Raw genomic sequence first — 14,986 nt, forward strand, 5'->3', positions numbered from 1 at the left:
GAAACTTTTCATAACAACAAGGATCAAATAACAAATAATCTAAACTAACATTTAATTACATAATTATCCATATTTGATTTGTTTAATGATTTCTTGCAAAACAATTTATCAATTTACTCAAAATAATTAATCAATTATCTTATAAGGAAACAATTATCTTATTAATTGATAATTATCTTTAATTAGATCAAGAATATAGTCATATATATCATAAAATCGGATTTATATTGATCTAACATGATAAGGTAACTATCCATATGTAAAAACAGTAAGAAATCCCGAGATAAGCATTATCTGACGAGTTGACTCGTCGAGTCAGGCATGGACTCGTCGAGTCTGCATGGACTCGGCGAGTCCAGCCTCCAGAATCCAAAAAATCAAAATTTCTAGTTATACAATGCATCAATACAATTGAAACCAAGCTAGGCTCTGATACCACTGATGGGTTTTGGTCATAAGACATCCTATGTGCTCATATAAACCCTAATGCTTGGATCTAGGTTTCTCTATTGTACATGCTTTGAATCCAAGACTATAAACCATAATTCTAGCATACAAGTAATCATATTAATATGTAATTAGGTTTAAGATCATACCTTGATTGTTATGTAGCAATAACAATCCCAATTCCTCCTTGAATTGACTTTGGAAGGTTTAGAGTCACAAGTGTCACTCCTCTAATGGCTCACAAACACCATAAGCAAGAGGATGAAGAGGAGAGAGGATGGAGGCTACCAAAAACGTGTAGAAAGCCTAACAAGAAGCTTAGCCACGTTTTTGAGCCTTAAGGGATCTTTATATAGTTGGGCTATTAGGGTTATCTAACAAGGAAACCCTAATATGAATGCTTAAGCCCTAAGCAACCCATAGACTCCTTTAATCAAGCCCATGGACGATTTCCTTATGGGTTTCCCATTAGAATTCATCCATCCCTTAATATTAGGCAATCCATGGCCCAAATCATAATTATCTTATAATTACAATTCCATTCCCTTAAGTTTAATTAATCTCTTTTAGTCACAAAACTAATTACCAATTAATTATTGACTAATATTAATTAAACAATATGATTTCTCCTTTAATATATTATTCTCATAATACATTAATAAATCATATTTAATCCTTACTCTCCATAATTCATCCTATCAAGTTGCTTTGGTGAAGGCAACCCAAAAGGACCATGCACCATCGGGTCAAGTACATACCAAAATAGTTATGGACTTAGACACTAATCCAACACATGGATCATCCATGGACTTCCATATAAGCTTAGCCCATTAACAAAAGAGTATTAGCCCACACTATATAAAATATAATAGCCCACAATTAATTAGTCTTCCTTTTAATCTCTAAATTAATTCATAATTAATTTAAGACTAAGACTAATTAAATAACATGACTTCATATTAATATATTATAACTTATAATATATTAATAATCATATGTGTATAACTCTCATAAAATTATCCATAAACAGTTTGGATGAGATGCAACCCAAATGGACCATGCCGGGTCGGGTCAAGTATATACCAAATAAGTTATGGACTTAGACACCTTATCCAACAGACTCCCACTTGGATAAGTCTAATAACTATATTTGCGTATGTTACTTCAGGAACCAACCAACAATCGTAGCTCTCGAAAACTCCGTTGAACTATGAAGACTCTGTTGAACTATGAAGACTCTGTTGAACTATGAAGCACCATTTTAGATAAGTGATCATATAATCCTCTATCCTCATGATATCAGCCGGACAAATACATGGAACAACGTCGTACTTGTTGTCCAGTAGTTTGTTTCCCGATTTCCGATTTGTTTGACAAAGAACTTAATCGAACACATCAATTTAGTTCTGACCGGCCGGTACATAGGTCACAACAAAATCATCGAGGGGCCCAGATATCGCTTCTATTTCTAGATGGAACAGATAAACTTCGACTCATATACTTGTTCTACTACTTGTTGAATTGTACACAAAGGCACGTTTTATAACATCAAGTTACTGATGTGTTTACGTGCAATCAATGCACAACCAACTCATAGGTAACAACTCATATCTCTAGGTTTGAAGATTTATATGATATTACCGTCTCACGATCACTCGAGATAAATTCCATGAAGTGATACAAGTGAGCGTGGGTTTATTCCAATACTCATAACTTATGAGCACTCATGAATGTTGTAGCAACCATTGCTATGACTAAACCCATTTAGCCATCTACAAACCCGATTCATGACAGTCTTGATTCATACCTACTTCCAACATATGAACAACTGTGGAGTGTTTAAATAACTTAGTCATTCGGAAAGAATAACCTAGCTATTTTGGAAGTCAAAACATGCAAAGTGAAACACAATAATAATCGAATCTAATATGGTCTTAGAACCCTTTTGAATATAAATAAAACCACTTTTTATTTATCACCATGTTGATTACACATTATTCATTGTTTCAAATAATCAACTTAAGACTTGAATAAAAACAACAGTCGTCCCATGCTCCTAGCATGTACGCTTTGTTTTCTAAACAATAGTTATGCCATACCCCAAGTATGCACACTATGTTTGTCTATGATCCTTACATTGTGATGTAGATCAATTGAACATGATTCCATTGATACTCATTTCACAATCCCAAATCCTTATTGTAAATGTGAGAATCCCCGATTCCTATCATTTACCAAAAAAAAACTGTTAGATTTTAAACTTTTATGCAATGTTCCTCTTGTAATGATTATACAAAAATTCACAAAACTTGTCAACAGTCACTACAGAGTATTCCAAATGAGATCAACTTTATGGAAACGAAGTCTCATATTCAAAGTACATTGCTTTGAACTTCCTTCTTGCATTAAGGTTTTCTAATCTTACATAGATTGAATAACTTCCACCTATGGAGACATTTCCATAGTCCCATTTTGACTATCACTTCTGAACAAGAGTTACCTATTTTCATAAAATTTCAATATGGTCCTGCCAAAATTGATACTATACTTCCAAATGTCCCTGAGCAACCAATCTTTGGCAAACCTCAGATTTGTCCTCAACAATTGCTTAATCACTTTAGTCATATCCAGTTCTAGACTTTTCCCTTCTAAATGCCCTGAGCATTTGGAAAATTTAGAAAGGATGAATATTATAGCACATGAAATCTATCCTATATCCGAAGCACGATAAAGACATGATACTAGACCAGTCTTTTGCTACAATATTTTTATTTGCCATGTTTTCAAAATTTAACTATGAAGAGGGATGCCGTAATCATAATCGAATTTTGAAAACGCAATATATATAGAATTTCTTCAAGTTGAACCATTCCAACACAAAATTCATATATATTCTTGACTAAAGATGATTAAAATCTCAATCTAAGCTTCTAGAATTGAAATGAAGTATAATTTCCTCTCCCTTAATTATAGCAAAACAACTTTTCAACCCCTGCAACTTCACGAATTGAAACTTTGTTTTCTATAATTAACATTGCTAACTTGCAACACTAAACGTAATAATCATGCTCCCACTAACATGATGATTATCAGCATAACACTTATGCTCCTACTAGCTCTGACATATTTCCAGAAATCTGCTGGACTTCTGAAATTTAGATTCATACACCCTTTCTTAGATAGCTCACATGTGTGTCTAAACAATTTTCAGAACTATGAAAAGGGATGCCGTAATCATAGTCTCAATTGCTTAGGAATTTTCCATTTCTCACAAGTCCATGTTAGTGTGCCGGTTAACCACACACGCTCCACTAACGACTTTTGAAAATGCAAATAACACAATTGATATTTACGAAAAATCTACTTAGTGAAAGCATTTCCTCACCATCATTTTAATGAATCGGAGAGAAACCTTATGACACTTAGATTTTATAGTGTATGAGTTCCTATCCATGTGAATTTGTCAAAACCATAATCACAAGATAAGGTTAGTGACAAATTCAGCCTTACATGGATTAAACTTGTTCAATCTTAGTTTCATGTCACCTTGGTAGCACAAGGCCCACCAATGCTTCCAAGTTGAACTCTGATGACTCACATGCAAATTCAACTTATTTGAAGTATGTACAGAAATAAGAATTATGTCAACACGATAGGTTGCAAACCTTAAGTCGTGTGCTAGTGATAAATTACAGGTTTTACTCTTGATTAAATCTTGAAACTCTTTCAGGACCTTTAAGGCTCCCACTGTCCCCTTGACATTTAAGTTTCCCCAGTTAAGAACCATTCCTTGACAAAACAAATATTCAAGGGATAGTGCGGATTCTTATCAATACTAACACTTCACACAATTGGTCTTAGTTGGTCTTTGTCTCATCCAAGACATCACAACTTACCAATCTCAAATGTACAAGAGTAGAAAACATTTTACTCTTACATTTGACTAGTGTTAATAAATCTTCCTTTATGTCACTCAAGGTTACAATCTTGGAGTAAGACTCTAAGAATTGTTTTGAAACGAAGTATGACTCGTCTTCTTGATTTGAACCAATCCAACAATTCATGACCTCTCTTCTTAGCCATAACAATGCACTAAGACGTCCTTAGAGTATGAATTTGTGATATCGTTTCATAATCATTAAGATGATCGTGAAATACGATACTAAAGTACTCTCCCATCCTTTCAGATTTGAGAAACTTTTATCTTTCTGCCTAATTTGATTCTTCTCATTTGTTTTGTCATACATTGTAACCTTTCCAATGTTACAGAATTATACTTAACCTTATAAGTATAATCATATTTACTAATCTTTAGTAAATCATGACAAATCAATCTTTGTGGTGGACCTTGACTAGCGCACACCCAGTGTACCTAATTCCTTAGTCCTTCAATTGACTCACATATACATGTGATCAAAGAATTAGTCTTAATTTTCAAAGATGAAAATTCTCATTCATCGTACAATACAACTTGTATGATTCCAAGTTTCTGTCCCATTGAAACTTGGGTGATGAAAAACTTTCTTCATTTGGTAAATTCAGACACTACCACAAATGAAAGAATCAAATCCACTTTCCAATATTGCTATTACTGGAAACATATAAGCAACAATTTTCCACAGATGCCATTGTAAGGATATTTTTAAAATAAATAAAATTAAAACCCTTTTTTTGCTTTTATTTTAAAACTTTGCAGAAAAACTCATCCTTACAATCCACATGAAAACCTTGTTGTTATCTATTCCTAAGAAATATATTATAACTATTAAGCAACAACTCAAAATTCTGATTACCGAACCATGCGATCGAAACCCACCTTCGCAATCAGAATCAACATATACTTACTTTAAGCTTCCTATCTTTTCTTTGATTCTTAAAACATCAGCATGTGACCCATTCACATTATGTAATAAGAATCTCCAAATAGAAACTTAATAGAGTTAGTCAGTGGACTTTAACTGAAGTAGAATCAAACTTTTTGACGTGATCAATCTTATGATCTTTCAGGTAAATATGGCAGCTTCGCAATCAGTGCCCCTTCCTTTGGCAACAAAACACATGGACCCTTTGGTAATGGCACATGAGATTATCTCAGACTTAGCCTTTCTCTTTACCATTTGGTCAACCGAGTTGACTATGGCCGATCCCTTTCCATTGGGAAGAGAAATGCTTTTCTAGATATCCAATGCTACCATTGTCAATGTCCACTTAAGGTTTGGGAAGTTGATCTTCTAATAAAATTTGCTTTACTAGTGTTCCAAATCATTGCTGATTCCACAACACCAAGCAAATAGATAAGACCATTAAGGGTCATGTCATAGTCTGCCTCATAGTAGTCCCAAAGAGACTCACTATGTTACTAAGAAAGTGATTGAACATTCAACTTTCACAAGACTTTGACACCCAACTCTCCCGGCTTTTCAATATGTGACTTTATCTCCAAGATGCGAGCACACATACACTATGCTTGCCAATAGGGATTGAGTGACTTTAAACTTTTCAAGAACTTATGGGTGAGGGAGAATAATTGGAGGAGGTGGAGGAAGTGAAGCATGATGTTGAGTGACATCATCCTCAAGAGATTTGGGACGATCATAGTTGTCTGAACCAGACATCTATAATGGGAGAAAATCAAGTTAGTTGATTCAAAGTCCTTAATATAACACCCAATATGAAATATTAAGGCTAGGACCCAACACAATATTTTATAATTTGGAAGAGGGATGTCGTAATTCAAGCTATAAAATATTTGAAGGTAGACGAATGACGATTCACCAATTTCCACCATGAAAAACGAAATAATTTATTAGGTTTTAATTGGATTTGAAATTCCTAGATCTTTTGAGATTCATTGAACTTTTCAATGGCATGTTTCAATCTTGAGTGTGCCCTCTCAAATTTTGTGACTGGGATGCCGAGGATCACAAAACAAGGTGTGAATAACCATACCAATTCACTTGGTACCTTTAATATTATCACCTAATCAATGTGACGGTTAACCACACACGCTCCATTGATCTATGACAAACATTAAGTCACCCTTCGTGATCCTTACTAGTCCAAGTTAGTGTGCCGGTTAACCACACACGCTCCACCAACGACTTGGTAAGGTACAAAGTGCGAATTCCATGGGCTAGCACCAAATTCACATTTTTCCTAAAGTAACTAAGATTGGGAATTAAATAAAAATATTTAGTTACTTTATAATAATCATTATACTTTTAATAAGAATTTAAAGTCATTGTCCTACCCGTTCGGCTAACGACCCTCCACCGATCAAGCAAGCGGTGGGTGAGAGTGGACACCCATTAAGTCGCCATTTTATAGGCAACAACCTTATACCCACCTTATAAACCGGATTCGTGAATGAGGCCTACTCACGGTAAAACGACTTGTTTTTATACATATATATAATAATTAACCATTAATGTTATAAATAGTATAAGTGTTGAATTTTAACTTTTAAAATTCTAAGTGTTGGAATTAAAGTTTATTAAAGTGTGTGAAACTTTTCCAAATTCCAAAACTTGAGGGCAAGTTTTGAACAATTCATAAACTTTTGGATATTCATAACTTATGAGTTTTAATTAAGTGTTTAATACTTTTAATGAAGAGTCTCTTGGAAATCCATAACTTGAGGACAAGTTATGGAGTCCATAAAACATTTATGGGAAAAACTCTTCAAGAAAATGTAACCTACAACTTCTTAAAAAACATTTAACAGAAAACCTCTTGGAATTCCATAACTTGAGGACAAATTAAGAATTCCATTAAAACACATTAAGATCAAGAATTAACTAACAAACAATTTGCAAATAATTCCTATGATCTAACAAAACTCATATGAACATGAACATCCACATCAACAATTTTAAGAATCATATGAACACATATAAACTTGAAATTTTGATTATAACTTTGAAATTGGTCAACCATCATCATTACCACATCAAAAACATGTTTTATAAGATCAAAACAGTTTTTAAGGTAATGATTCTAGACCAATTCCAACACCAAAACTTGATAATCTGCACTCAGGCCTGCCAACTCGTCGAGTGCATGAACTGACTCGGCGAGTTGGTTGAATCTACACATGGACTCGGCGAGTACCATGAATGGACTCGGCGAGTCTGCTGTGCAGAATGCAGTTTTTCAAAATTTTTCAGCAATTTGCATCAAGTATTCAAACAAGCAAGCCTAGGCTCTGATACCACTGTTGGGTTTTGAGCAATCTAACACTTCCTAAGTGTGCATGCAACCCTAATAAACCTTGGATCTATGTTTGTCTAAATACATGCAAAATAATAATTTTCCAAGGTTTATAACCTATCTAACATGGAATGGGGAACATTTCAACATAGAAGAGTTAGAAGAGATTACATACCTTTTGATGAGTTTGGTTCTAAGCAGTTTGAGGGCCAAGCACCAATAGTGTGAATGCCTCAAATGGAATCACAAAACACCACAAACTCTTGGAAAACTTTGAGAGAGTGTATACACTTGTATATTTCGGCCACACACAAGCTCACACACACTAGTTCACTAGTTACCCTTAGGCTCCATTTCATGCTCTATAAGCATGCTTATATAGTGTGCATGGTTTGGGTGAAATCCTAATAACCCATGACCTTTCCTTTCCAAGGATCCATGGGTTAAAAGCTCCATGGATCATCCATGGACTTCCATATATGCTTAGCCCATTAACAAAAGAGTATTAGCCCACACTATATAAAATATAATAGCCCACAATTAATTAGTCTTCCTTTTAATCTCTAAATTAATTCATAATTAATTTAAGACTAAGACTAATTAAATAACATGACTTCATATTAATATATTATAACTTATAATATATTAATAATAATTTGTGTATAACTCTCATAAAATTATCCATAAACAGTTTGGATGAGATGCAACCCAAATGGACCATGCCGGGTCGGGTCAAGTATATACCAAATAAGTTATGGACTTAGACACCTTATCCAATAAGACTCAGATAGACTGTAGGCCCGGTAGGGTGGTCCAATCAGGCCGATGGCCCAATATGCATGTTGATTGATTGATTATTACTGATATGGTATTGTCAGTGTGGTATTGGTATTTTGGGGGTAGCTCACTAAGCCCTCGGGCTTACAGTTTTTATTTTATTGTTTCAGGTACTCCAGGAGATCATGGAAAGGCGAAGGCGTGACCGTACCGCTCCCCATCCTTATGTTATGATTTTTGGGACACTCTGATGGAAAATGATCTAAAAACATTTTGTAAACAATGCTATTTGGTTTTTATTTATGATTGAAAAAGTTTAAATTTGGCGTAAAATTTATGGATGTTTCAAGTTGGTATCAGAGCCTTGGTTTGAGTGAATTGGAGGAACAATCGTGTGAATCTAGCCTCAAGTCAAGGAGAATTTTTTGGAAAGTAAGTTTTAAAATGGTTTTCAAAATAAAGGATGGAGGGTGCAGAGGGTATGATCAGCCGGAGCCTGTAAGTAAACCCCAAAATACCATACAGTTATTTGATATTCTGATATGTTAGAGCAACATGTTAGTGCTAGGCTAGGGATCTTCGGGAATCGCATGATAGATTTGCCTAATTATATGATGCCTATTAGCCTAGGGTTTCTTATATGTGGAACTGACATCATAACTGTAGATGTTTAGTGTATGCATCACGGATGTGCATAATAAAGACCTTATAGCTTGAGAATGTTGATTCGGCCCTCGGGTAGGATTGGATATTCGAAAGTCTATTGGGTCCAGCGTTATGTGCAGCTAGCATGCACTAGCGCTGCAGGGGATGATGGAAGTTTCATGGATGTATGAGTCATGAGAAGTGGTGAGACTAGATGCGAGATAGTTGATATTCCTCTAAAAGTGAGGGTTGGGTGCATTTCTATGTTGATGCTATTGCTAGGGCGTTGTGGTGATACTTGAGACAAATATGGGTAGGTGTGGAAGGTAGTATGGGCTCGTAATACTAAAAGCACATGACCCATACGTGTAGCAAGGAAATCACAACCCCTAGGGTTTTTGAGTTTTGGTCTCCCGATATTATGTTATTTATCTAATGACTTGTATATACATTTCAGTTTGGTGGTGATGAGACGTGTTGCTTTGGGATCCGGATCAGGATCGGGGTCAGGAGACGGAGAGTTGGAGGTTCCGGTAGCACCTGAGCCCATAGTTCAGATAGGGACCGAGGACTTGGATGCTAGAATCTGGGAGATCATGCACGACGAGATTGTTGTTGCGTTCCGAGCGCAGATTCCATAGATGTTTAGGTCGATTAAGACTGCGATGGTTGAGTACTTTGATGAGCGATATGCAGCTCTAGCAGAGACAGCTTCCGCTGCAACCACTTCGGCTGTAACTGCAGCAGGGTTTGGAGGAGGAGCCGGTAGGGCTTTCTAGTACCGGGAATTCGATAATACGAAGCCTCCGATATTTGATGGTACATAGGATGGGATCAGGGCTATGCGGTGGTTGTCTGACTTGGAGAGCTGTTTCTTCACGTGCTCATGTCCTGCTGACCAAAAGGTCAGGTGTGCTCTAAACTTGCTTAGGTTCGGGGCAAAGGACTGGTGGAGGTTGACATCAGGTTCATATTCTGTTGATCAGCGGGCTGCTATTACTTGGGAGCAATTTCGGGATATGTTTCGCACCCGCTATGTTCCGCGCGTAGAACGGGAACGACTTGCTCAAGAGTTTTTGACATTGAGACAGGATGGGGAGTCTGTGATGGAGATCACCCGGATGTTCAGTGAGAGGGCTATGTTTTGCCCGGAGTTTGCATCAGAGGAGTCTTAGATGACTCGTTATCTGAGTATGATCAAGACGCATATACGGCAGTTTGTGGCTACACAACGTTGTGATACCCTCCTGGACCTTCTGGAAGCCGCGAGGCGGTGTGAGTTGGAGATAGAGTTGCAGTTGAAGGAGCAGCGTTAGGCACCGACAAAGTCTCATCCGGCGCCTAAGCGGTCTAAGACCGCTGATACACGGTCTGGGAGCCATCAGAGCTGCACTTGTGGAAATTGTGGCAAGGCTCATTTGGGGTTTTGTCGAGCAGGAGGTGGGTGCAACAAATGTGGTAAGGAGGGGCACTATGCCAGGGACTGCCTTCAGTCCGCCCCTCCAGTAGATATGAGGATTTGTTACCAGTGTCATCAGGTTGGTCATGTGAAGACCAATTATCCGCAGCTCGCCGCCAAGTGTACGCAGGGTTCCGCGCCAGCTACTGTGAGGATTGGAGATGGGAGGCTAGTCAAGGTGGAGCCTCCGAAGGCTTAGGGTCGCGCCTTCCTGCTCACGGCCAAGGAGGCCAAGGTAGCACCAAATGTGGTTGCTGGTACGTTTCTATTCTTTGTCCCAATTATTGTATTTGTGTTATGCTTATTGATTGTACCTGTGATTAGGTACATTTTAGTGAATTCTTTTCCTACTTCGGTATTATTTGACTTGGGGGCGAGTTGGTCGTTTGTATCTCATACCTTCTCTAGAGGGTTCAGTGCCGATAGATGATCTTGAGTGTCCGTTGCGAGTTTCGATCGCCAACAAGCATGGGGTTTCTGCTTCTTCGGTCTACTGGGGATGTGAGTTGGAGATATTTGGGGTTCCCTTCCCGATAGATTTGATTCCTATCCCCATGGGGGGAGTGTGCGTGATAGTAGTGATGGATTGGCTTAGCCGTTTTGGTGCCATGATCGACTGTGAGGGACAGCGGGTGGTGGTTCGAACCCTAAGTGGGGGAGAACTTGTAGTATATGGTGAGGGCACCAGTTTGGGATTAGGGTTTTGTTCGGAAGCCAGTGTTCGATAGTATATTCAGCACGGGTGTGCCAGTTATTTGGCGTATGTGGTAGATACACGAGTTAGAGAGCGACTCTCAGTTTCTGAGGTCCCGGTGGTGAGGGAGTTTGTTGATGTATTTCTGGAGGAGTTACTCGGAGTGCCTCCAGAGAGGCAAGTTGAGTTCAGGATTGACCTAGTGGTAGGTGCGGCCCCTATCGCCAAGGCGTCATACCGACTGGCACCGCCTGAGATGCAGGAGCCATCATCTCAGTTGCAGGAGCTGCTGGGTAAGCAGTTTATTCATCCGAGTAGTTCACCCTGAGGAGCACCTATCCTTTTCGTTAGGAAGAAGGACGGTTCACATAGGATGTGCATTAACTATAAGGAGCTGAACTAATTAACAGTGAAGAACCGTTATCGGCTCCCGAGGATAGACGATCTTTTTGATCAGCTGCAGGGTGCATCTTGGTTTTCCAAGATTGACTTGAGATCAGGATATCACCAGGTAAGGGTGAGGGAGGAAGACGTGGAAAAGACCGCGTTTCAGACTCGTTATGATCATTATGAGTTCGTGGTGATGCCGTTTGGGCTCACCAACGCGTCGATAGTATTCATGGATATGATGAACCGAGTTTGCAGACCAATGCTCGATCGCTCGGTCATTGTGTTTATAGATGACATCTTGGTGTATTCCAATACCCGAGAGCAGCATGAGGACCATCTCAGGGAGAGGTTCTGTGATGAGAACGACTGTATGCCAGGTTCTCGAAGTGTGAGTTTTGGTTACGAGAGGTTTAGTTTCTCGGACATCTTGTTAACCAGGAGGGGATTTTGGTCGATCTGGCCAAGGCGGAGGAAGTTATGCAGTGGGAGACTCCAAAATCTCCCTCAGACATCAGGAGTTTCCTGGGTTTAGCAGGGTCTTATCGGAGATTCATTCGTGATTTCTCCAAGATTTTCGTACCCCTCACTCGTCTAACGAGGAAGGGGGTAGATTTTCGGTAGGGCCCTGAGCAGCAGAGGGCATTTGAGACCCTGCGGCGATGTTTATGTGAGGCATCGGTGTTGACACGATCTTGAGTTAGGAGTGCTGGTCTTCGTTCTCAAGATTTGGAGGAACTATCTGTATGGGGTCCGTTGTACTATATACACAGATCATAAGAGTTTGAGACATATCATGGATCAGGAACCTGAACATGAGGCAGCGCAGGTGGCTGGATGTGGTCAAGGACTATGATTGTGTGATCCTTACCATCCTTGTAAAGTGAACGTGGTTGCAGATGCTCTCAGCCGCAAGTCAGTTGGGTCCTCTACCCCAGCCAAGTGTATGAGGATAGCGGTGGATTCCCCGCTGGTGGGTTTTGTCAGAGATGCTCAGATTGTGGGTATGAGGCCATAGAACTGGAAGTTGGAAAGGATTAAGGGCGAAAGCACCCGGTTTGTTCAGGATAGCCACGGATTGTTGACCCGTTACAGTCAGGTTTGGGTTCTGATGTCCAGAGGGGTCCGACAGACAGTGATGGAGGAGGCTTATAAGTCTCAGTTTTCTATTCACCCGGGAGCCACCAAGATGTATCGTGATTTAAGTTCGAGTTATTGGTGGCCTGGTATGAAGCGAGATATCGCTTGGTTTGTTGAGAGGTGCTTGACCTGTAGGATGGTCAAGGCCGAACATCAGAGGCCGCACGGTAAGCTGCAGCTTCTGGAGATTCCCATGTGGAAATGGGAACGGATCGCGATGGATTTCATCACGAAGTTGCCAAAGACGACAAAGGGGTTCGATGCTATATGGGTCATCGTGGATTGATTGACCAAGAGTTCCCATTTCCTAGCCACACGGGAGAGTTCATCGGTAGAGAAGTTGGCCGACCTGTACGTCCGCGAGATTATCTCTCGTCATGGGGTCCCAGTTTCCATTGTGTCCGATCGGGATGTCATATTTACTTCTCGTTTTTGGCAGAAGTTCCACGATAAACTAGGTACGAGACTGTATTTTAGCACAACGTTCCATCCGCAGACTGATGGGCAGAGTGAGCGGACCATTCAGACCCTCGAGGATATGTTGAGGGCGTGCGTCATTGATTTCGGTGGAAGTTGGGATTCCCACCTACCGCTTGCATAGTTCGCCTACAACAACAACTATCATTCCAGTATTGGCGCCCCACCTTTCGAGCTGTTGTATGGGCGCAAGTGTAGGACCCCAGTCTGCTAAAGTGAGGTTGGGCACAGGGTAATGGGTCGGACAGAGGTAGTTCTGCAATCTACCGAGATGATACAGCAGATTAGACAACGTCTGCAGACCGCTCAGAGTCGGCAGAAAAGTTATGCCGACCAACACCGATCTGAGTTGGAATTTCAGGTGGGTAACATGGTCCTCCTGAAGCTCTCACCCTGGAAGGGTGTGATCCGCTTCAGGAAGAGGGGAAAATTGGGTCCCCATCAAATTGGGCCGTTCAGGATTGTTTCCAGGGTTGGCAGGGTGGTTTATAGGCTAGAGCTTCCGGAGGAGCTCAGCCGGATCCACAACACGTTTCATGTTTTGCAACTGCGAAAATGCATTATGGATCAGGAGGCAGTGGTATCGTTGGATGACATTCAGGTCGATGAGCGCCTGAACTATGTGGAGAGGCCTGTGGCTATTTTGGAAAGGAAGAAGAAGATTCTGAGCAACAAGGAAATACCTTTGGTAAAGGTACAGTGGGAACATCGGAGGGGATCCGAGTGGACATAGGAGCCGGAAGCGGAGACGCGCGAGCATTACCCGACCTTGTTTATTCTAGCGGACTTCGAGGGCGAAGTCTAGTTGAAGTGGGGGAGAGTTGTAACGCCCCGATTCTCAGGTATTGTTTTAAATAAGATGTATTGGGTTAAGCTCTACTCGACGAGTTGATTTCCCTACTCGTCAAGTAGCAGCGGCGTGGGATCGCGTGCTAAGTGACCTACTCGACAAGTCCATATTGGGACTCGGCTTGTTGGAGCTGGTAGAAAAAACCCTAAATCCCGGGGTTTGTACCCCTATTTAAAGGGACCTTAGCCTCCCTTGGACCTCTTTACAGTTCTAAAAGAGTCCTTGAAAGCCCTTATACATTAAGTAAAGCATGTAATGCATATCATATAAATGTGTATTAAACATGCAATGTATTCATAACCAACACATCAAAAACATAACCATACATCATATTTCAAGCAACTTAAGCTAGCATGTCGTATACATCAAGTACATCAAAGTGTAAGCAATATAGAAATTAGGTCATATCATGGCATTAACACAAAGCGAATATTAGCATCACAAATATCATATCATCATCAAGCACTAGTAATGACATTGTCATTCTAAAGTGAATCAAATCACCATCTACAGATTGTATGTTTCAATAATGCAACCTTAGTGAATTAAAACTATGAACTCACATTTCGTCTTGATGAAACATTCCTTCTAAAATGCAACTGTGGAAAGCTAAATTCTCTCAAACTTGGTCTCGTAACCCGGTCTAAAATGCCAAAAGACCTAAAAATAAATATATAATTTATGTAATTTAGCTAAAGCGTTTATATTTTTTAGCCATAAATTACCATGTAAACTTATTGTATAAAAGGATCTGATCATTAATTATAATTTATAATTATTTACAACTTAAAGCTCGTAATGAATTCGTTGTGGTTACGAGATTACGTTTTACTTGTTACAAATGTCGTAGACAATAAAATATATGATGTAGCCATGATGTTAAACACATGGTCAACTATTG

The sequence above is a fragment of the Lactuca saligna genome, chromosome 7, assembly GCF_052625555.1.
Source record: "Lactuca saligna cultivar CGN05327 chromosome 7, ASM5262555v1, whole genome shotgun sequence".
In the NCBI taxonomy this organism is placed as follows: domain Eukaryota; kingdom Viridiplantae; phylum Streptophyta; class Magnoliopsida; order Asterales; family Asteraceae; genus Lactuca; species Lactuca saligna.